Source organism: Rhinoraja longicauda, chromosome 27, assembly GCF_053455715.1.
Source record: "Rhinoraja longicauda isolate Sanriku21f chromosome 27, sRhiLon1.1, whole genome shotgun sequence".
NCBI lineage: Eukaryota > Metazoa > Chordata > Chondrichthyes > Rajiformes > Arhynchobatidae > Rhinoraja > Rhinoraja longicauda.
The window spans coordinates 11,254,773-11,271,483 of NC_135979.1; the positions used below are offsets into that span (position 1 = coordinate 11,254,773).

General features: G+C 39.2%; 1 protein-coding gene across 4 annotated transcripts in view; it reads right to left on the reverse strand.

Moving 5' to 3' along the window:
* LOC144606896 (AT-rich interactive domain-containing protein 1A-like) overlaps nucleotides 1-16,711 on the reverse strand; it is an 83,754-nt gene that overhangs the window by 32,103 nt on the left and 34,940 nt on the right. The gene's annotated exons all lie outside the window — the stretch shown is intronic.

Sequence of the window (16,711 nt, forward strand, 5' to 3'; positions counted from 1 at the left end):
TCCAAAATAAATCAATGCATTTGCTTTGGGGGAGATGCTGATGCTCTGCAAATACCAAAAATGTGTACGGTTAGCATTCAGCAGGGTATGACAAAAGCTACAAAAGGTTTTTTTTGAGGGTGGAAAAGTGAAGGGGATTGGTGAGAAAGTAGTGGGAATTCGGCGAGGAAGGGGTTAGCTTTAGGAGTGGTATGTTTAAAACATCACTGCTCAGCAGGGTAGATGTTCAGCATCCCACAAACTTTGAGGAAGTAATGGTTATTGCAAAACCTTTAAACCCCACCTCTGGGGAAATATTGAAGTTAAGCTTTCACTTAAAAATACGTGTTGAAAGTTGGGGTGGGGTTGACAGGAGGACGAGTAGTTATGAATAATCCTGCCACGTTTTAAGTATAGCCCTGACTGGCACAGCTTGTCGGTCTGGGATTACCATCCTCTCAGGCATAATGACATCATCACATCACATTTAAATTACTGGAACTACTTTTTTCTTGGTCTTTGAAAATGTCTTCAAAGCATTTGACAACAATTGAATAATTAGCAGGACAGGACAAGGGCCAGAGTTAAACCTCCTGTGTACAGAAGTCATACTGCAATTACCATTTGTCAAAGACCTTGCATTGTTGTAACCAAACTTAATTGTCTTTTACAATTTCATTTTTATTTGAGAATGTGAAAGCCCTAATATTTCACTAAATATAATTTGGACTGTACACTTAACATACAAGATTTCTTAATGCACCACAAACTCATCACACCTGTACTCTCCCCAAAGGTCAATTAATCCACCTCTTGACCAGCTCACTATTCAGCTTCAAATCATAAACTCAGAGGAAGTTTTCTACACTAAAACTATCACATCATCTTCAAATCATTATGTATAAATGTTGTTTCAGATGAAGCCATAACTGAGGAACAATACCAGGCAAGCCTTCAACTGGCAAACTGCATCTCAGCAGCAGTTTAAATCGGCTCTAATAATGATGCAAGGAAGCTGCATCATTTTCACCACAGGGCACAAACTTACTTCTAGTCACATGAATACTCCCCACCCACAGACCCCATTAAACAAGCAAAGACAATAATCACAAACAATCAAATATTAGGCTTCTGGAATTAACTTGGCCTGTTTTACACTAGACTGTCTGCTTTTTAACTATCTTACAAAATGGTGGTTAAAGAGAAAATGGCAGCCGCAAAACCTTGTCCTGAACAGAATGCTTAAACAATCTGGCTTATTCTAGAGGCTAAAGCTAACATATTGAACCAATACATAGGTTATGACATATTATAAGTTAAAATTTAAACAATTTGCTCTTAAATCAGCTGCATGGCACAGATATACACACACACTAGCTCATAAGCATTCCAGTTTTAATACTGCAATGTCATCCTACAAACACTACTGCCCTGTAGTGTTATATAAAGCTGCTTTCATTAAAAACAACAAATGTAATATTTGAGTTTTCATTAAATACAAATGTTGATTTCACTCATCTAGAATTTGTAATGTTAAGGGTACCACATTGAAATTGAGGAGACAGAAAGCATTCAGGATATTTATGCTGACACCAGCAGGAAATTGCAGCAAGGGAATCCACCATTGACAAGATTTCACACATTCCATTAAGCACAATGTTATACAACTCCACAAAAAGAAGCCACAAAGTAAACAATTCCCATGCTTCCACTCCAGTCGTGGCCAATAGAAAGTGCTATCACATCCCGATCCCACATTGTTGACCTGCAGTGCCTGTGAGATGCAGTCTCTCGCAAACATGATTGCTCTCCCATCTTAAAAATGCTTATTACTCTGCCAACATTTGCATTTGTAAACAATAACAGTGTGAGTGGATTGGTTTGTCTCACACGCTTTCCATGTGCTTTCAATTTATTGCCCATCTGCCATTACCATCAAAATACTGGAAGCTATCCAAGTATTTCACACTGAATCTCACACTCCTGGCTGGCTCCCTAACAAAAGCCTTGAGCTTTCTTTTGAAATCCTGCCCAGTTTTATTTCAGGCTCTGACCTGATGAATGAGAGTTGAATACTCCAAGGAGTTTATTTATTCATTCATTTTTTTTAGGATGCTATTGCTGATGGCCAGGCCAGCATTTATTGCTCATCAGAAGGCCCTTCGTGGTAATAGAAATTGTGGGTTTCAAAAGTGCTGTCAGAGCAGCTTTGGCAAGTAATCGCAAGAGACGTTGTTGATAGTGCACACTGTAGCCACAATATGACAGTCATGGAGGGAAATGAATGTCAAAGATAGTGGATGTATTGCCAATCAAACAGGACGATTTGTCCTGCACCGAATCAAGTTTCAGAACTGTTGTAGAGCTGCATTTAATCTGGGCTAGTATGGAATATAACATCAAATTCCCATTGTATGCCTTTTAGAGAGTGGAAAGGCTTTGGAATGTGAGGCATGTCACTTAGCACAGGATACCCAGTTGTGCACATACACTGAATGTGTTAAGGCAGTGCCGCTATGCACTCACTGCCACCTCCTTTACGTTTAACCACTCTTGCCACGGTCCCTCTTTAGACAAATGCTCCCCTCTACCCAAACAACTTTGCCACACAAATTAGAACACCTTCTACATTCTCCTTCAAAATAATTCTTCTTAAAATAAAAATATTCTCTCCACCTGGATTAATCAAACCAGACTCACACTCACCTCTTAGGCCACTCAAACCCCAAGAGTAAATGTGTAGGAAGCGCAGGCTCGGCGATCGTTTCGCTGAACAGCCCCGCTCAGTATGCCTTAACCTACCTGATCTCGCGGTTGTTCAGCATTTTAACCTCCCCTCCCATTCCGACCTTTCGGTCCTGGGCCTCCACCATTGTTAAAGTGAGGCCCAGCGCAAATTGGAGGAACAGCACCTCATATTTCGCTTGGGTAGCTTACACCCCAGCAGTATGAACATTGACTTATCTAACTTCAAATACCCCCTTCCCCCTTCTCCCACCAGTCTTACTGTCTCCAACTCCATTCTGTCCCGCCCATTCCCCTGATATCAGTCTGAAAAAGGGTCTCGACCCGAAACGTCATCCATTCCTTCTCTCCAGCGTAGCTGCTTGTCCCACTGAGTTACACCAGCATTTTGTGCCTACCTTCGATTTAAACCAGCATCTGTAGTTCTTTCCTACATATTAAATGTATGCCCCACCAAGTCTGTGCCGACCAGCCGTACACTAAGACTATCCTACACACTAGGGTCAATTTTACCGAAGCCAATTAACCTACAAACCTGTACGTCTTTGGAGTGTGGGAGGAAACCAGAGCACCTGGAGAAAACCCACACGGTTACAGGGAGAATGTACAAATTCCGTACAGATAGCACCCGTAGCGAGGATCGAACCTGGTTCTCTGGAGCTGTACGGCAGCAGCTCTATCGCCGCACCACTGTGGCACCCCTCGTTAATGAGGGAAACAACGTACTGAACATGGTCAGGCTAAAAACCATACGCAACATATTTTATAGAGCATAGCCCTTCCTTATGACAACTAAATTAAACTGACGAAGACAAAGTGCCAGAATAATTCAGTGGATCAGGCAGTATCTCTGGAGGACAGGGATAGGTGATGGTTTTAGTTGGGACCCCTCATCAGCCTGAAGTAGTCCTGACCCAAAACATGACCTATCCATTAGAGGCAGGAAACATGTTCCCAATGTTGGAGGAGTCCAGAACAAGGGGCCACAGTTTAAGAATAAGGGGTAGGCCATTTAGAATGGAGATGAGGAAGAACTTTTTCAGTCAGAGAGTGGTGAAGGTGTGGAATTCTATGCCTCAGAAGGTAGTGGAGGCCAGTTCATTGGATGCTTTCAAGAGAGAGCTGGATAGAGCTCTTAAGGATAGCGGAGTGAGGGGGTATGGGGAGAAGGCAGGAACGGGGTACTGATTGAGAGTGATCAGCCATGATCGCATTGAATGGCGGTGCTGGCTCGAAGGGCTGAATGGCCTACTCCTGCACCTATTGTCTATCCACATGTTCCAGAAATGCTGCATGACCCACCGAGTTACCCCAGCACTTTGTCTTTAAATCAACATCTGCAGTTCCTTGTTTCTACTTCACTCTCTCCATATATAGGCACTGTTTAACTTGCTGAATATTTCTAGTGTTTCCCGTTTTCACTTCAGATATCCACATTTAGTTTTTGCTTTGAGCGAGTAGTGATTAATCCTAACACTGAAATAATATGGGACAATATTCTAAGGAAGCTGATGCCATAAGATGCCTACTGGATCAATCACCAAATATCCAGATAGAAAATATTTTTTGCCACGAACTGTAAATGTTCTCAAACTCCATAAAGTGGTGGTCACCAAAACTTACAAATGAGGTAAAAGTACATTAAAGGTAAAAAAAAGCAACAGCAGAAAGCTTTGGGGTCAACCTATTAATTGCTGCTTATTTCCTCTGCTTCTTTAATTTGTTGCAGCTTCAGTTATTTCTGATCAATCTCAAACTCCTCCCAATGCCCACATCATCATCCACCCCATTAAATGTCATGAGGCAGCAGCGTTGACTTTTCACTGAAGGAAGTCATGTCCAACTAGTTGCAATCTCCCAAATCTCACTTCCCGAAAAAGACAAATCATTGAATGCAGGTGCAGACTGACACAGTGCATTCAAATTCAAAGCTCGCATTTAAATTCACAGCTCTCATTTAATCTTTGGCTTGTTTCAATAGCTACAATTCTCATGTCATGAATATTATGAAGCCTTATTAAGAAGGAAGGGGGTGAAAGTATAAACTCTGAAGGTACCATCTCATAGAGACAGTACCGCACCACAGTTACTTTACTGATCTTCAAGGAACTAAGCCTTGAAGAATTATTCTCTTCAAAACAAAGTAGAAACAAGGAGGCAAAACAACCTTGAAAACATTTCAAATTTGTTTCAGTGTAAACGCAACATTAACAAACTAAAGAACAAACCAATCAATGTCTCCCATTCAACCAGGAATCTTCTAACTCACGTAAAAATCAATGAACAATGCTTATGACAATGGTGGCAGGTGGGGGTTGTAGAGGTAGAGGAAACAAAATAAAGGTGCAGCTTTAACACATTCGCTACCTGATGACAGCAGCACTCAGGGCAATTATGCTAATTATTTACTTTAACTCACAAAATACCAACACACAACTGTTTCTGCCTCCACCACAATTACAGCAATGACAGTTCGCTGTCCATGAATAGAGCAAAATGTAGTTAGACACTGTGTAATGGGATTATTTAACTGTAAATTATACATCCACCATGGCCGTATCAGTCAAGCAGGGTGTTTACATTGGAATGATTTTAACCCTCAAATACTTAACTCCTGTTCCACTGGTTTGTGCCTTTGCTGCAACAACATGAATTGCTGAACTAGGTATTATAACAATATCACCTACACTGCAATAGTCAGTAACCAAATTACACAGCAGTTGATGTCTTGTAAATGGGTCAGAACATTTAAATAAGAAAGCAGTGTGCACTTTAGAGAAAACAATCTAATTGGACCAAAGACTGGCAAATAAAAGGCATCATACCTCTACTGGATTCTTGGCAAAGAAACAAAAGTATATAGACTTATTATTTCTGACCTCCTGAGAACCTTAGTACAATCAGATTCAATCGAAGGAGGAATCTCATTGACCAACAGGGATGTTTCATGTTTTCATGTCCATGTGTGAAAATAAGTGCATGCATTCTTTTCCATACTGTAATATGCTGAAGTTAAAAGTAACAGAAACAAGATACGATAAATAGCTTGAGAAAAATAACAAAACTCAAATTTGCAAAATACAACTGCCGTGATATTTTAATCAGTTATCTGTGGTACTGTTACTAGAAACTAGGTTCTAACTGACTGTTAAAATACTTGTGAACAAGCTGTCGGTCCAGTACAGTACTGAGGGTGCTGTTCTGCCAAAGGAGCAACCTTCTTTACATGAAATGTTAAAATGACGATCAATCTGCTCTTTTTTTGATCCAATAAAAAAAACAAAGTTAACCCTTCAATCCAAGGATAAGATTGAATTATACCTGCAGACAGCCTAATGACCACGAGCTGTTTCTGAGTAAATGGATGCTTATTTAAACCAAAATACAGCACAATTTAATAATGAAGAGGTTTCTAATTGTACACAACATTCAATCAAATGGTTATAAACACCTAGTTTCATTTCCATTTACTAACATCACAAGTACAGATTACTTGATTACCAAAGACCAGAATTTGTCTTATACCATTTTAAGAGCTGTCACAACAGTACTTTTGCCAATTAGACTGAGTGGCCTCAAACTGCGAGTCAACTTCATTCAATATTAAACATGTAAACGAATAGGAATAGGTGCATGCTTCAGAATTATGGAAGCAAAGTACGCTATGGCACGAGGTTACGTTGAAATCCTACTACTGCAAGTGTTTTTATATTCCTTCATATAAAGCTAACTTTTCCTGCAACTATGATGCACAGATGCTGATCTTAGTTCCTGCATATTTTTTCGAATGTTATGGAACAAAAAAAAGCCAACATTAACTACTAGAGCAAAAGCCAGCATAAACCAGCTGTTTTCCTGCTGGCTGGACCTCAAGTTCAGACAGCCAAGTACAAATCCACACTCGAAACCACCAGGCCACAAGAGAACAACGGGCCCATCCTCGGGACTAGGTCTTACTTTTAAGCCCGACAAAAGCTGCTTCTTTTATTCTAGTGAGCCCAAGCCAGAGTATGAACACAAATTAGAAGAGGGAATAGACCACTCTTGAGCCTACAGTCATTTAATAAGATCATGCTAATATGACTGGAACTTACACTCTGCATTCCCACAGAAACACTTCCCCCTTAGTTTTCTAAATTCCATCTACCACCAGCATGAAATTATTCAACGACTCTACTGTCAACTCAGTTTGAAGAATGCTTGAAAGACTCGAAGCCAGAAGGATTTTTGCCTCATGAGAAAAAGACAATATTTTTTTAAACAGCGACTCTAGTTCTAGATCTGCCTGCAAGAAAAAACATCCACCGTGCTATGAATTCTCAAGACCTTCATTAGTTCAATTAAGTCACATCTCACCCTTTTTGAAAGGATGCAAAATAAGTTTGCTAGAATGCTCACGTCCTACAAAGGTTAAAATGTGAAAAATGATTATGGACGCTTGGGGCAAATGGACGTTTAAATTTAAAAAAAAGCATTGATATATTTCTGCTGCCTAAAGGAATTAATGCATAGAGCAAAGAATTGGTCACAAATCAGTCATGCTTTAATGGAGGAACAGACTTCATGGAAGTGAATAAGCCTCCAACTCCTTTGTTTTTACATAGTACACTTTAGCAACTGAACATCCACTCCTAGCTCTTCTCATCAATATTCTCATCTTCTGGTAACAACGCACATTTATGGTATATTTCCAAATATGCCCAAATAAAAACCGGTTTACCACTGACAGTAACTAGCCGATAAATCAAAATTTTCATTAACATAAATTAACCTTAAGTATTCAGCTTCTGCCAAAGTCCTTATCCAAGGAGTCTCCGTTTCCTTGGTCACTCACTGAATTTGAAATCAGCTTTACAGGACTTCGGTTATGTGTGCAGTTCTGGTCGTCCCATTACAGAATGTAGAGGGTCTGGGAAGGGTGTAGAGGATGTTTACCACAATAATGCCTGGATTAGGGGGTATTACCTACAGAGAGATATTGGAGGCCTGAGAGAAGTATATAAAATTATAAGAGGCACAAATAGGGTAAACAGTCAGAACCTTTTTCCAGGATGGAAATGTTAAATACTAGAGGGCATAGTTTTATGGTAAGGAGAACAAAGTTTAAAGGAGATGGGCAGGGCAAGTATTTTTACACTGAGGGTAGCGAGTGCCTGAAACACACTGCCTGGTTGAAGCAGATACATTCGTGGCATTTAAACGACTTTTGGATAGGCATATAGATAAGCAGGGAATGGAGGAATATGGGTTATGTGCACACTGATAAGTGATGGGCTTGGCATCATATTCTGCACAGACATTGTGGACCAAAGAGTCTATTCTTTCACTGTACTGCTCTCTGAATTATCCCATGGCTTCTGAAAGAGACATTGGTTCCAGAATGCTAGAGCACAGAGAGTGCGAGTGATGTAGCTCTGAAATTAAAAGTTATGCCCTCTTGCACTCAATTTCTCCACCCAGGATAGAATAAAGCAGGCAAATAATTTTGAACACCAATCATATGCAACATAATCTTTTGATTTAACCCTGCAAATTGCAGTGGCCTGCTGGTTAGATCCAACATCACCCTTACAAGGGCAACATATTCTTCCTAAGACAAAGGGTCATTTTTCACCAATAGGTTTTTTTGTACAAGGACTATAAAAACAGTATCCACCAACAGCTAAATAATTTTATTGCAGAGAGTATCTCAAAGCTTTCTCAAAGCAATTAGCAAACATCTAGAACTGTGATTATAAGACTTAAAGATTAAAGTATACTCCTAAACTTGAAAATAGTTTAGAAAATCTAGCTCAAAAATTAGATTTTTTTCCAAATTAAGGAGCACTTACCAACAGGTCTTATTCAGGAGGACAATATGCACAATTGTATTGTTCTTGTAGGAAGCTAACTTGGATAGCAGACAATACTTGAAACAGATTTAAATTCTAAGTTACACTTCATGGAAATCAATCTACATGTTGAAGTGAACCACTTGTAATTTCTTTGAACAGCAAACTAAATACCACCCCGCCTTCTAATTGACATTTCCACTAGGTTTGTGTGTTCTTGTGGTCATTGCTCCCCATCGCTCTGAACTTCATAGCGAGACTCCCAACAAATGACCCAAACAAAATAAACTCCACCCATTCAGATTTTTGTTGAATTGAAAACATTTTTTACTAGCACAGCAGTTTATGAATCATTCACAGACCTACATTTAAATCCAATTTATACGCATTCAGATTTTAAGGTCAAGTGCATGGAAAAAATGGTACTCCTGCTTAGTTTCCCAATTTTAAATCATCAAAATTAATATGTTTGATCAGAAAATCCACAAAGATATTTTCACAAAGCTGTTCATTTACAACACAAGGAAATTCCTGGATTACTGGGAAGGGGGATACGTTCCTAGAAATTGGTCTGTATGACAATTTCCATAATACAAAGCCTCGGCATCTCTGCATGTCTCAGGAAATAAGAGTTTTTTTCTCCACATAAATCTTGTAAGAATTAAATTTATTCAAATTTTGCGCGGTGATTTGTGAATTTCCATAATATGGGGATCCCTGTATAGGAAACATTGAAGGGGGGGAAAGGGGGAAATGTTAAAAAGCAAGATGTCGCAAAAACCACAAATGGGTGACACTTCGCCCACAGTGGTCTGAATGATATGAAATCAAAGTCAAACTATGCAATTTATGATGAAAGCATATAGGAGACAAAGCCAGCATAACATCGTTACATCTAAACACACTAATACAAACTTTGAAATTGGAAATGAAAGTAATATGTAGTCAGAAACAGGTTAAAACAAACCATATAATCCCTCACCATCCCCTCTATTTTTACCCAAATTCTCCCATTTAAGTCAGGCTACTCGCCCTACGTAGCATGTGCACAAGGTCAGGTCAGGCCCCACTATTTTATGCAAGCCAATGACTTGTGGCATTCCCATTATAAAATGCTGGTGTAAACAATATGCAGAACCATGCAAAATGTATATACTGCTTTCAGAATGTTGTTCAAGGTTTCCAAACATGCACAAACTCAATTAACCAATCAAACCTGTCTGTTGGTCAGCAACCTGACAGAAATAGGTCAAACATGGGGCAAAAACATGTTGATTGCACGCCATGAAAAGATTTTGCCAAAGTTGTTCAACCCGTGACATTTGGGCCTTTGTGGCTGTATTGCCAAGTATAAATTTTGACAACATTCTCTACTATTAAATTCAGCAGCTAAAGGCCTTAGATAATGAAAACCAGCAAAACATAAAGTATGCTAACAATAGTTTTGGTGCTGAATCCCCATTTCCTCAAAGAAAGAAGGCTTGTTGCAACCCCTGTGAGGATTTGAAAAAGCTCATGAATTATGAAATGCATTTTGCTTAAATACAAAGATATGGCCAACCTTCACTGTCAAAAGTGGCAGTTCCGAATGCATTGTACTCTAAAATCAGAACAAATAGATTTCTAACAAATTCATGGACTAGCTTGTATAATCTCTATAAACAAGTCACAACAGCCCATTATCTCATTGTTATTTTGATTTATCTGTGCCTGTAGAAACTGAAAGTTGACAAATCTTATTGACTGAAACAGGTTTTAAATAATGAAAATTAACTGAATTTGTCTCCCTCCACTGGCGACATTTATCAAAGATAGTTAACCTTCGGTCACATCCATATTTTTATTATGAATCACAAATAAAATTACATGTCCAGAAAACCTTGCCCTCTGCTTGTTACAATCTGAAACCAGGAGAGGTGTCAGAAGCCAGATCTACTGATTCATCTTTAATCAAGCCAGGTTGTGCTAATGGTTAGCCATCAAATCCACAGAGAATTCAGCAAGTTGTAGAGGGCAGAGTCAGCAACTTCCTGATTTCTACATCTGCTGCACACATGGAAATCAGGAATACCCTGACCAGTGCATTGTACCTTGATGGCAGTTCTACATTCATCACTGGCTAATCTTCCACAAAACCCAGAGCAATTATAAATGATGTTACAAATCTGGCAATCTGCTCTAACTCAAGGAATCAAAATAATGGTGAAGTGCACAATATCTCACTCCATTCCTGGACTCAAAGGTCAGTCACCTTTGGAATAACCCAAGCTGAAGGGAAAGTAACACTTTGTATCTGGCCCGAGCAGTGCCCCAGTCAGCATTTAACCACCAGGAAGTGTTTTTGGGTTTTTTAAACTCCACTTTATTTTTCCATGCTTTTAAATAAATTGATTTTTTTTTGCAATTAAAAAATTCAGTGACTATTTATATCTATTTCATCTGTTTTAGATGTCTTTAGCAACAGGCATTACAAAACATTAGAAGAGGCTTTTGGCAGCATGCGCTTCATAGGTTGATCAGAGGGCCCATAGAACAGTCTTGGATTCCATCATTTGAGAACTAGTCGCACCCCAAAACACTGCTTCTAGGGATGGACAAAACAACAAAACCACAAATACTTTTGAGATGTGTGAATGCACAACATTAGTCCTGCTACAGAAATAGTTCTGGGAGCAAACTACGGGGCAGGCTGGGTCAAGCATGATCCAGTTGATTACATACCTGGAGGGAATGTTGGGACATTTAATCATTAGCACGAAAGCACAATATACCCAACAATTTTTTTGTTGTGCCGTGCTAATCTCTGCAGACGGCTGCCGTTGTACAGCTGCATGAAACGTAACATTTATATAGTAGAAACACGACCATTAGCCTAATCAGTTCGTGCCAGTACTCAAACTCAATTATCATTATTAAATCTTTCCTCATCTAACACCATCTTTATAATGCTTTATTTCCTTTTCAATGGCTTCAATGCAGAAACACAGAATGGTTACAGCATGAAAGGAGACCTTTTTGCTCCTGAAGCACATGCCACCTTTATATTGTATGTAATCTCTGCTCCTATCCATTCTGAATTTTCCATATTGATTTTAAATTCCTACATTTGATCCTCTCAGAATCACCTGTGTTCCTATGAGAGATGCATGGTGAACACAATGTGTTTAGTAAAGTTGAGAAGGAAGAAGCAAAACAATAAATATTGTAATGTTCCAGAGACAGGATGCCCTGCAACAATTAAAGGCAGAATCTATTTAGTTAAAAAAAAGGATGCAATCACACTGTAGTTATATGCAGTCTCTGGTTGCCAAATATTTGGTAGGATGTTGAGGGGCAAACTTCGCAGGCACTTTGCAGAGATGTGTAAACAGCAGGTTGCTATTGTCCAAACTGTACAAGGCATTCTGGAATCTGAGAAATTTTGGGTGTTGACAAGCAGTGTATCCACCCTCTCAAAAGCTTGGGGATTTGTTTGCTTTCAGTCCCATCAATTTCTCCATTTTGTTTCGGTAACTATTGTTACTTTCTTTGAGCTCTGCATTCACTCAAGACCTCTACCTTTTTTAGGTGTTCCACCATAGTCTTCCACCATTTTAGGTGTTCTTTATTTTAAGATGGTTGAATGTAATTTCTCTGCCACAATGTCCAAAAAATTTATTCTGCCTGTCTGTAAAGGACCACATTACCTCATGCAAAAAGGAAAATATTTGGATATCTAAAGAAATTCTTACAAATTGTTTGTGTATCTTGCACTCATCTTCTGTTGTCCCTTTCTTCGTCAATATCTTGGCCCTCCTTTGTAGAATTCTGACATTTTCCAATCCTTGGGTCTAATGTTCTATCGGGCAATGTAACTTTGAACACTGGAAGAATACCCCAGCAAGAATAAACACTTCCAGGGAAGAGATGGTGAACTAGCAACATTTATTGAACACTAGACCAAGTGGACCTGTTGGGCCCACACCTCTCCTGCATTGGTGCAGCACCCCCCCCCCCCCCCCCCCCTCATCTCAAAACAAATGAGAGTTTTAGCATCTAGATGTCATTTTGTCATAGAATAATATAGTAAACCCTTGTAATAATGAATCATTGGGGGGGGGGGTCCACTATTGCCGATTGTCCACTATGACCGAGGGGTGTATTATCATTGTATAAATTGTTAGAAACAAACAACTGCAGCACTGGTTAATACATAAAGTGCTGGAGTAACTCAGCAGGTCAGGCCCGAAACGTTATCCATCCATGTTCTCCAGAGATTCTGTCCTGCTGAGTCACTCCAGCACTTTGCGTCCTTTTGTGTATTAACCTGCATCCGCAGTTGTTTTTACAGCTGAATTTATAGTTATGTAATAATTTGAAGGCAGTGTTTGTTGTATTTACAGGAATTAATTCATTTATGTATTCTCGTGTCAAAGGATTCAAGTGAACTCCAATTTATTAGATCTTTGCCATCCTCTTGCTCAGAGCAAGGGAAGCGGTTTTTGAACATTAAGGTAACGTGAAATCAGTTCTTCATAGTGATAAAAGGTTAACAGAATAGGCAAGAATTCATGAATAGAATTACAATCAGATTTGTTCAATTCATTTATTCTTATCCATCTAAAACCAGCATAGCAAATGGCCAGCAAACAGGATTTCTAAAATTGGTGAAAGGTTTATCCTAATAACATGGATTTTATTAGACTTTTTAGCTTGGACTGGTAATATTATTTACTATTAGTTTAGCCAATCAGAGATTTTATATAGTTTTAAAAGGAATGAGATAATTGAGGTAACATTTACAAGTTTAATGATTTACCGACCAAAATGTTAGAGTTGCTCCATTTCCTCCCTTGTGAAACCACCATAGGGCATAGTTTTTTAAATGAATGGCAAAATAAAAAGGACGTCAAGTTTAATGTAGGCTATCCACTTCAGACAGAGGAAACATTTATAGGAGCCGTGAAGGAACAATGGGACTTTCTCATTTCAAATAAAAAACCTGTATAATGTGTAGTGATAGATATAAACATATATCTTCCCGTTAATCAGAATGGCTAACGTGATGTTGTGTGGGTTGCAGAAGCAAAGGGACCGTGCACCAGTTGCATGAGGCACTTGACTTTAGAAAAGATAAATTAGCAATAGCTCAAATTAGCCTGGAAATGGATGCAGCCTGAAAAATAACACAGCTCAGGATTTAAATTGTCAGTACACTGTATATACACAGAAAATGATTAAACATTGGAACGTATAAAATTTCCCAGTACTGGTGGAGAGTACAATCTTAAAACCAGTTAAGAATGAATCACAAGAACTTCTGCTATACAAGTGTGCTGAAAATCGATTTCTTACTCCAAAACTGGAACACTGTATCTAATCTTGATCATATAATTTTAGGAAGGTGAAGATTCCAGAGAAAGGGCAATAACATTTTACTAGAACAGTTCCAGCCATGAGGGATGTCAGTAATAAGGATGCACTGCAAAATATGACACGATTTGCTCCATGAAACAAAGAACCTCAAGAGAAGGTGAGACATATGAAAAGATCATGACCCGTTTCACTAGTGAATAGAGGGAAACAGATCCTTATAATGGATGATTCAAGAAGAGGTGAAAAGAAAGTGTGAAGCAAGGAGATAAGGATTGAAGAGATGTGAATTCTGAAGCTAGAAGGAGGAAAGAAGAGGACAGGGAAGGGAGCAATAGCTCGAATCCAGGTGGGGCACAGGGAATGGAAGGGCAGAAAAAGGGAAGGAGGGGAGGGAGGTTGTAGGTTCGTTACATAAAATTGGACAATTCTTTTGGTTGGTAGCTACCCATGTAGAATAGATATAATTGTTGGGCAAGGTCAAAAACCAAATCAAGAGTGGTTATTTGCCATATGCACACCAGGTATGAACCACAATTTGCTGCAGTTTTACAAACACATAAGGCACCATTAAGGCAAAAATTAAAATCTTCCAACCATAAAATAGCGCCGGTCGAGAAGAATGTTGGGTATAAGTCTGTGTGAGGCACCAAATTAAAAATGCTGAGATAGCAATGCAGATTGGACATATTATACTGGTAGAGCAAGTCAGAGTTTATTAACAAGGGGTGATTATGGAGTCAGATATGATCAAATGAGTTTCACTCATTATGTAGCTTTATTTCAGCAGAAAACTATTAAAGATTTACAGCAAATATGTTTTTTTGCCATCGAGAACAAGCTATCAATCTACATTATGGGCAAAGAGCAAGGCTTGGCCATATATGACCATGAAACATTTGTAGAAGTTGATCCTAATAAATCCCAGGGTGCTTGCTCACTCCAAACACCATAAAGGGCTAATATGTCGGCCCAGTGTTGGTAACTTGCATTTTGGAATTGCACAGAAAATAAAATTAACTCCTCTGAAGCACACGGAGGCTAGATTGATTCACTGCCTCTCAAACGATCAAACCTGTCAGCGGATCTACGTGTTCAGTCAAGCAACCAAAGGAAGAGGAAGAAGAAAAAAAAGCTTCCAAAACTGAGTTTGCCTTCTTAAAAAAACTGCAAAACATCGTTCAGTAAAACCCAATGTGCAAATGAGAGAAGCAGGATTATATGAGCAACATCTTAGTGTAGTTGGCTGCATGAATTCCTAAAATATGTAATAGCGGGTTTAACTTGATACATTGAAGAACACAAATTTCCATTACCTACTGCACTTCTACCACTCAACTTTACACAAAAAATATATAGAATTGAGTGTTAGAGGGAGAGCTCCCTCAAAGCAGCAAAACGAATAGAGGGAGTAAAGAAGGTGATGGCATGCTTGCCTTTTTCAATCAGGGCACTGAATACAAAAGCCAGGAAGTCATGTTGCAGCTGTATAAAGCTTTGGTTAGACCACATTTGGAGTATTGTATGCAATTCTGGTCGCCGCATTACAGGGACTTGGAGGCTTCGGAGGGGCTGCAGACGAGAATCAGTAGGATGTGGCCTGGATTACAGTATTTGCCATAAAGATAGATTAAACAATCTTGGGATTGTTTTCTCTGGGGTGCTGGAGGCCGAGGGGAGACTAATGATGACTGGTTTGTAGTATAAACTTTCTCAAGAGTAAAATCAGTTGGTATGCTAAAATTAAACTCTCCAAAGAACAGCAATAAACTAATTCTCTATGGAACTACCAGCTATCCGAGTGTATAGCCACAAGCTCCATACACAATCTATTTTCCAGCTCAGAATACTTACAGAAACAGTCTTTCAAAACTCCTAACAGCTGTCTGAAGGAAGGTCTGGGAAAGTGGATAGGAAAGAGTCAATTTGCGAAAATGCAGCTACTGGTTTTGTTCACCGTCTCAACTTAAGCTGCAGCAAAAAACCTTCGAGCTTATATAGACTAACAAATTTTAAAAATATTTCCAAATGTAGGTACGGAATTCAGTAGGAATGTAGGTACTGAATTATTCCTACATCATGCAAAGCCAGAACTAATTTTCAGATGAATTGGCTTGGTGATAGGAAGCAGAGACCAGTGGTACAAGGATGCTTTTCTGACTAGGGGTGTGTGACCAGAGTGCAAGGTAGGGATCAGTGCTGGCACGCTTCTTTGTGAAATGTAGAAATGCCTTGAATATGAATGTAGGAAGCACAATTAGTAAGTTTGGGATGCACAATTAATAAGTTTGCAGATGACACAGAAATTGGTGGTGTCGTGGACAGTGAGGCAGGTTGTCTACGGCTATATCAGGATATAGATTAGATGGAAATGGGAGGACATTAAACAATGTTAATGAACAGAGTTCAACTTCATCATTAGCCCAAAAGGGGCATGTGGCAGGTTACCTTCCTAGCACTGGACAAAGAATGTAAAAGTTAGGACATCATGTTGCAACTCATAAAATACTGGTTTTCTGCACTTGGACTATTGTGTGCACATTTTGTTGCCACTCATTGAGATGATTGGGGTTGTGCTGGAGATGGAACAAAGGAGATTCACCATTGCCTGGATTGGAGGACTTTAGTTATGGGGAGAGATTGGATAGGCTGGGTCTGATTTTCCTGGTACAAAGGCAGTATGACTGGATAAAAATTTAAGAGGAAAAGATAGACATGCAGAACTTGTTACCTCCTAGGGATATCTGAAACAATAAGGTATGGGTTTAAGGTTAGATTAATGAGTTTTAAAGAGGATTTGAGGG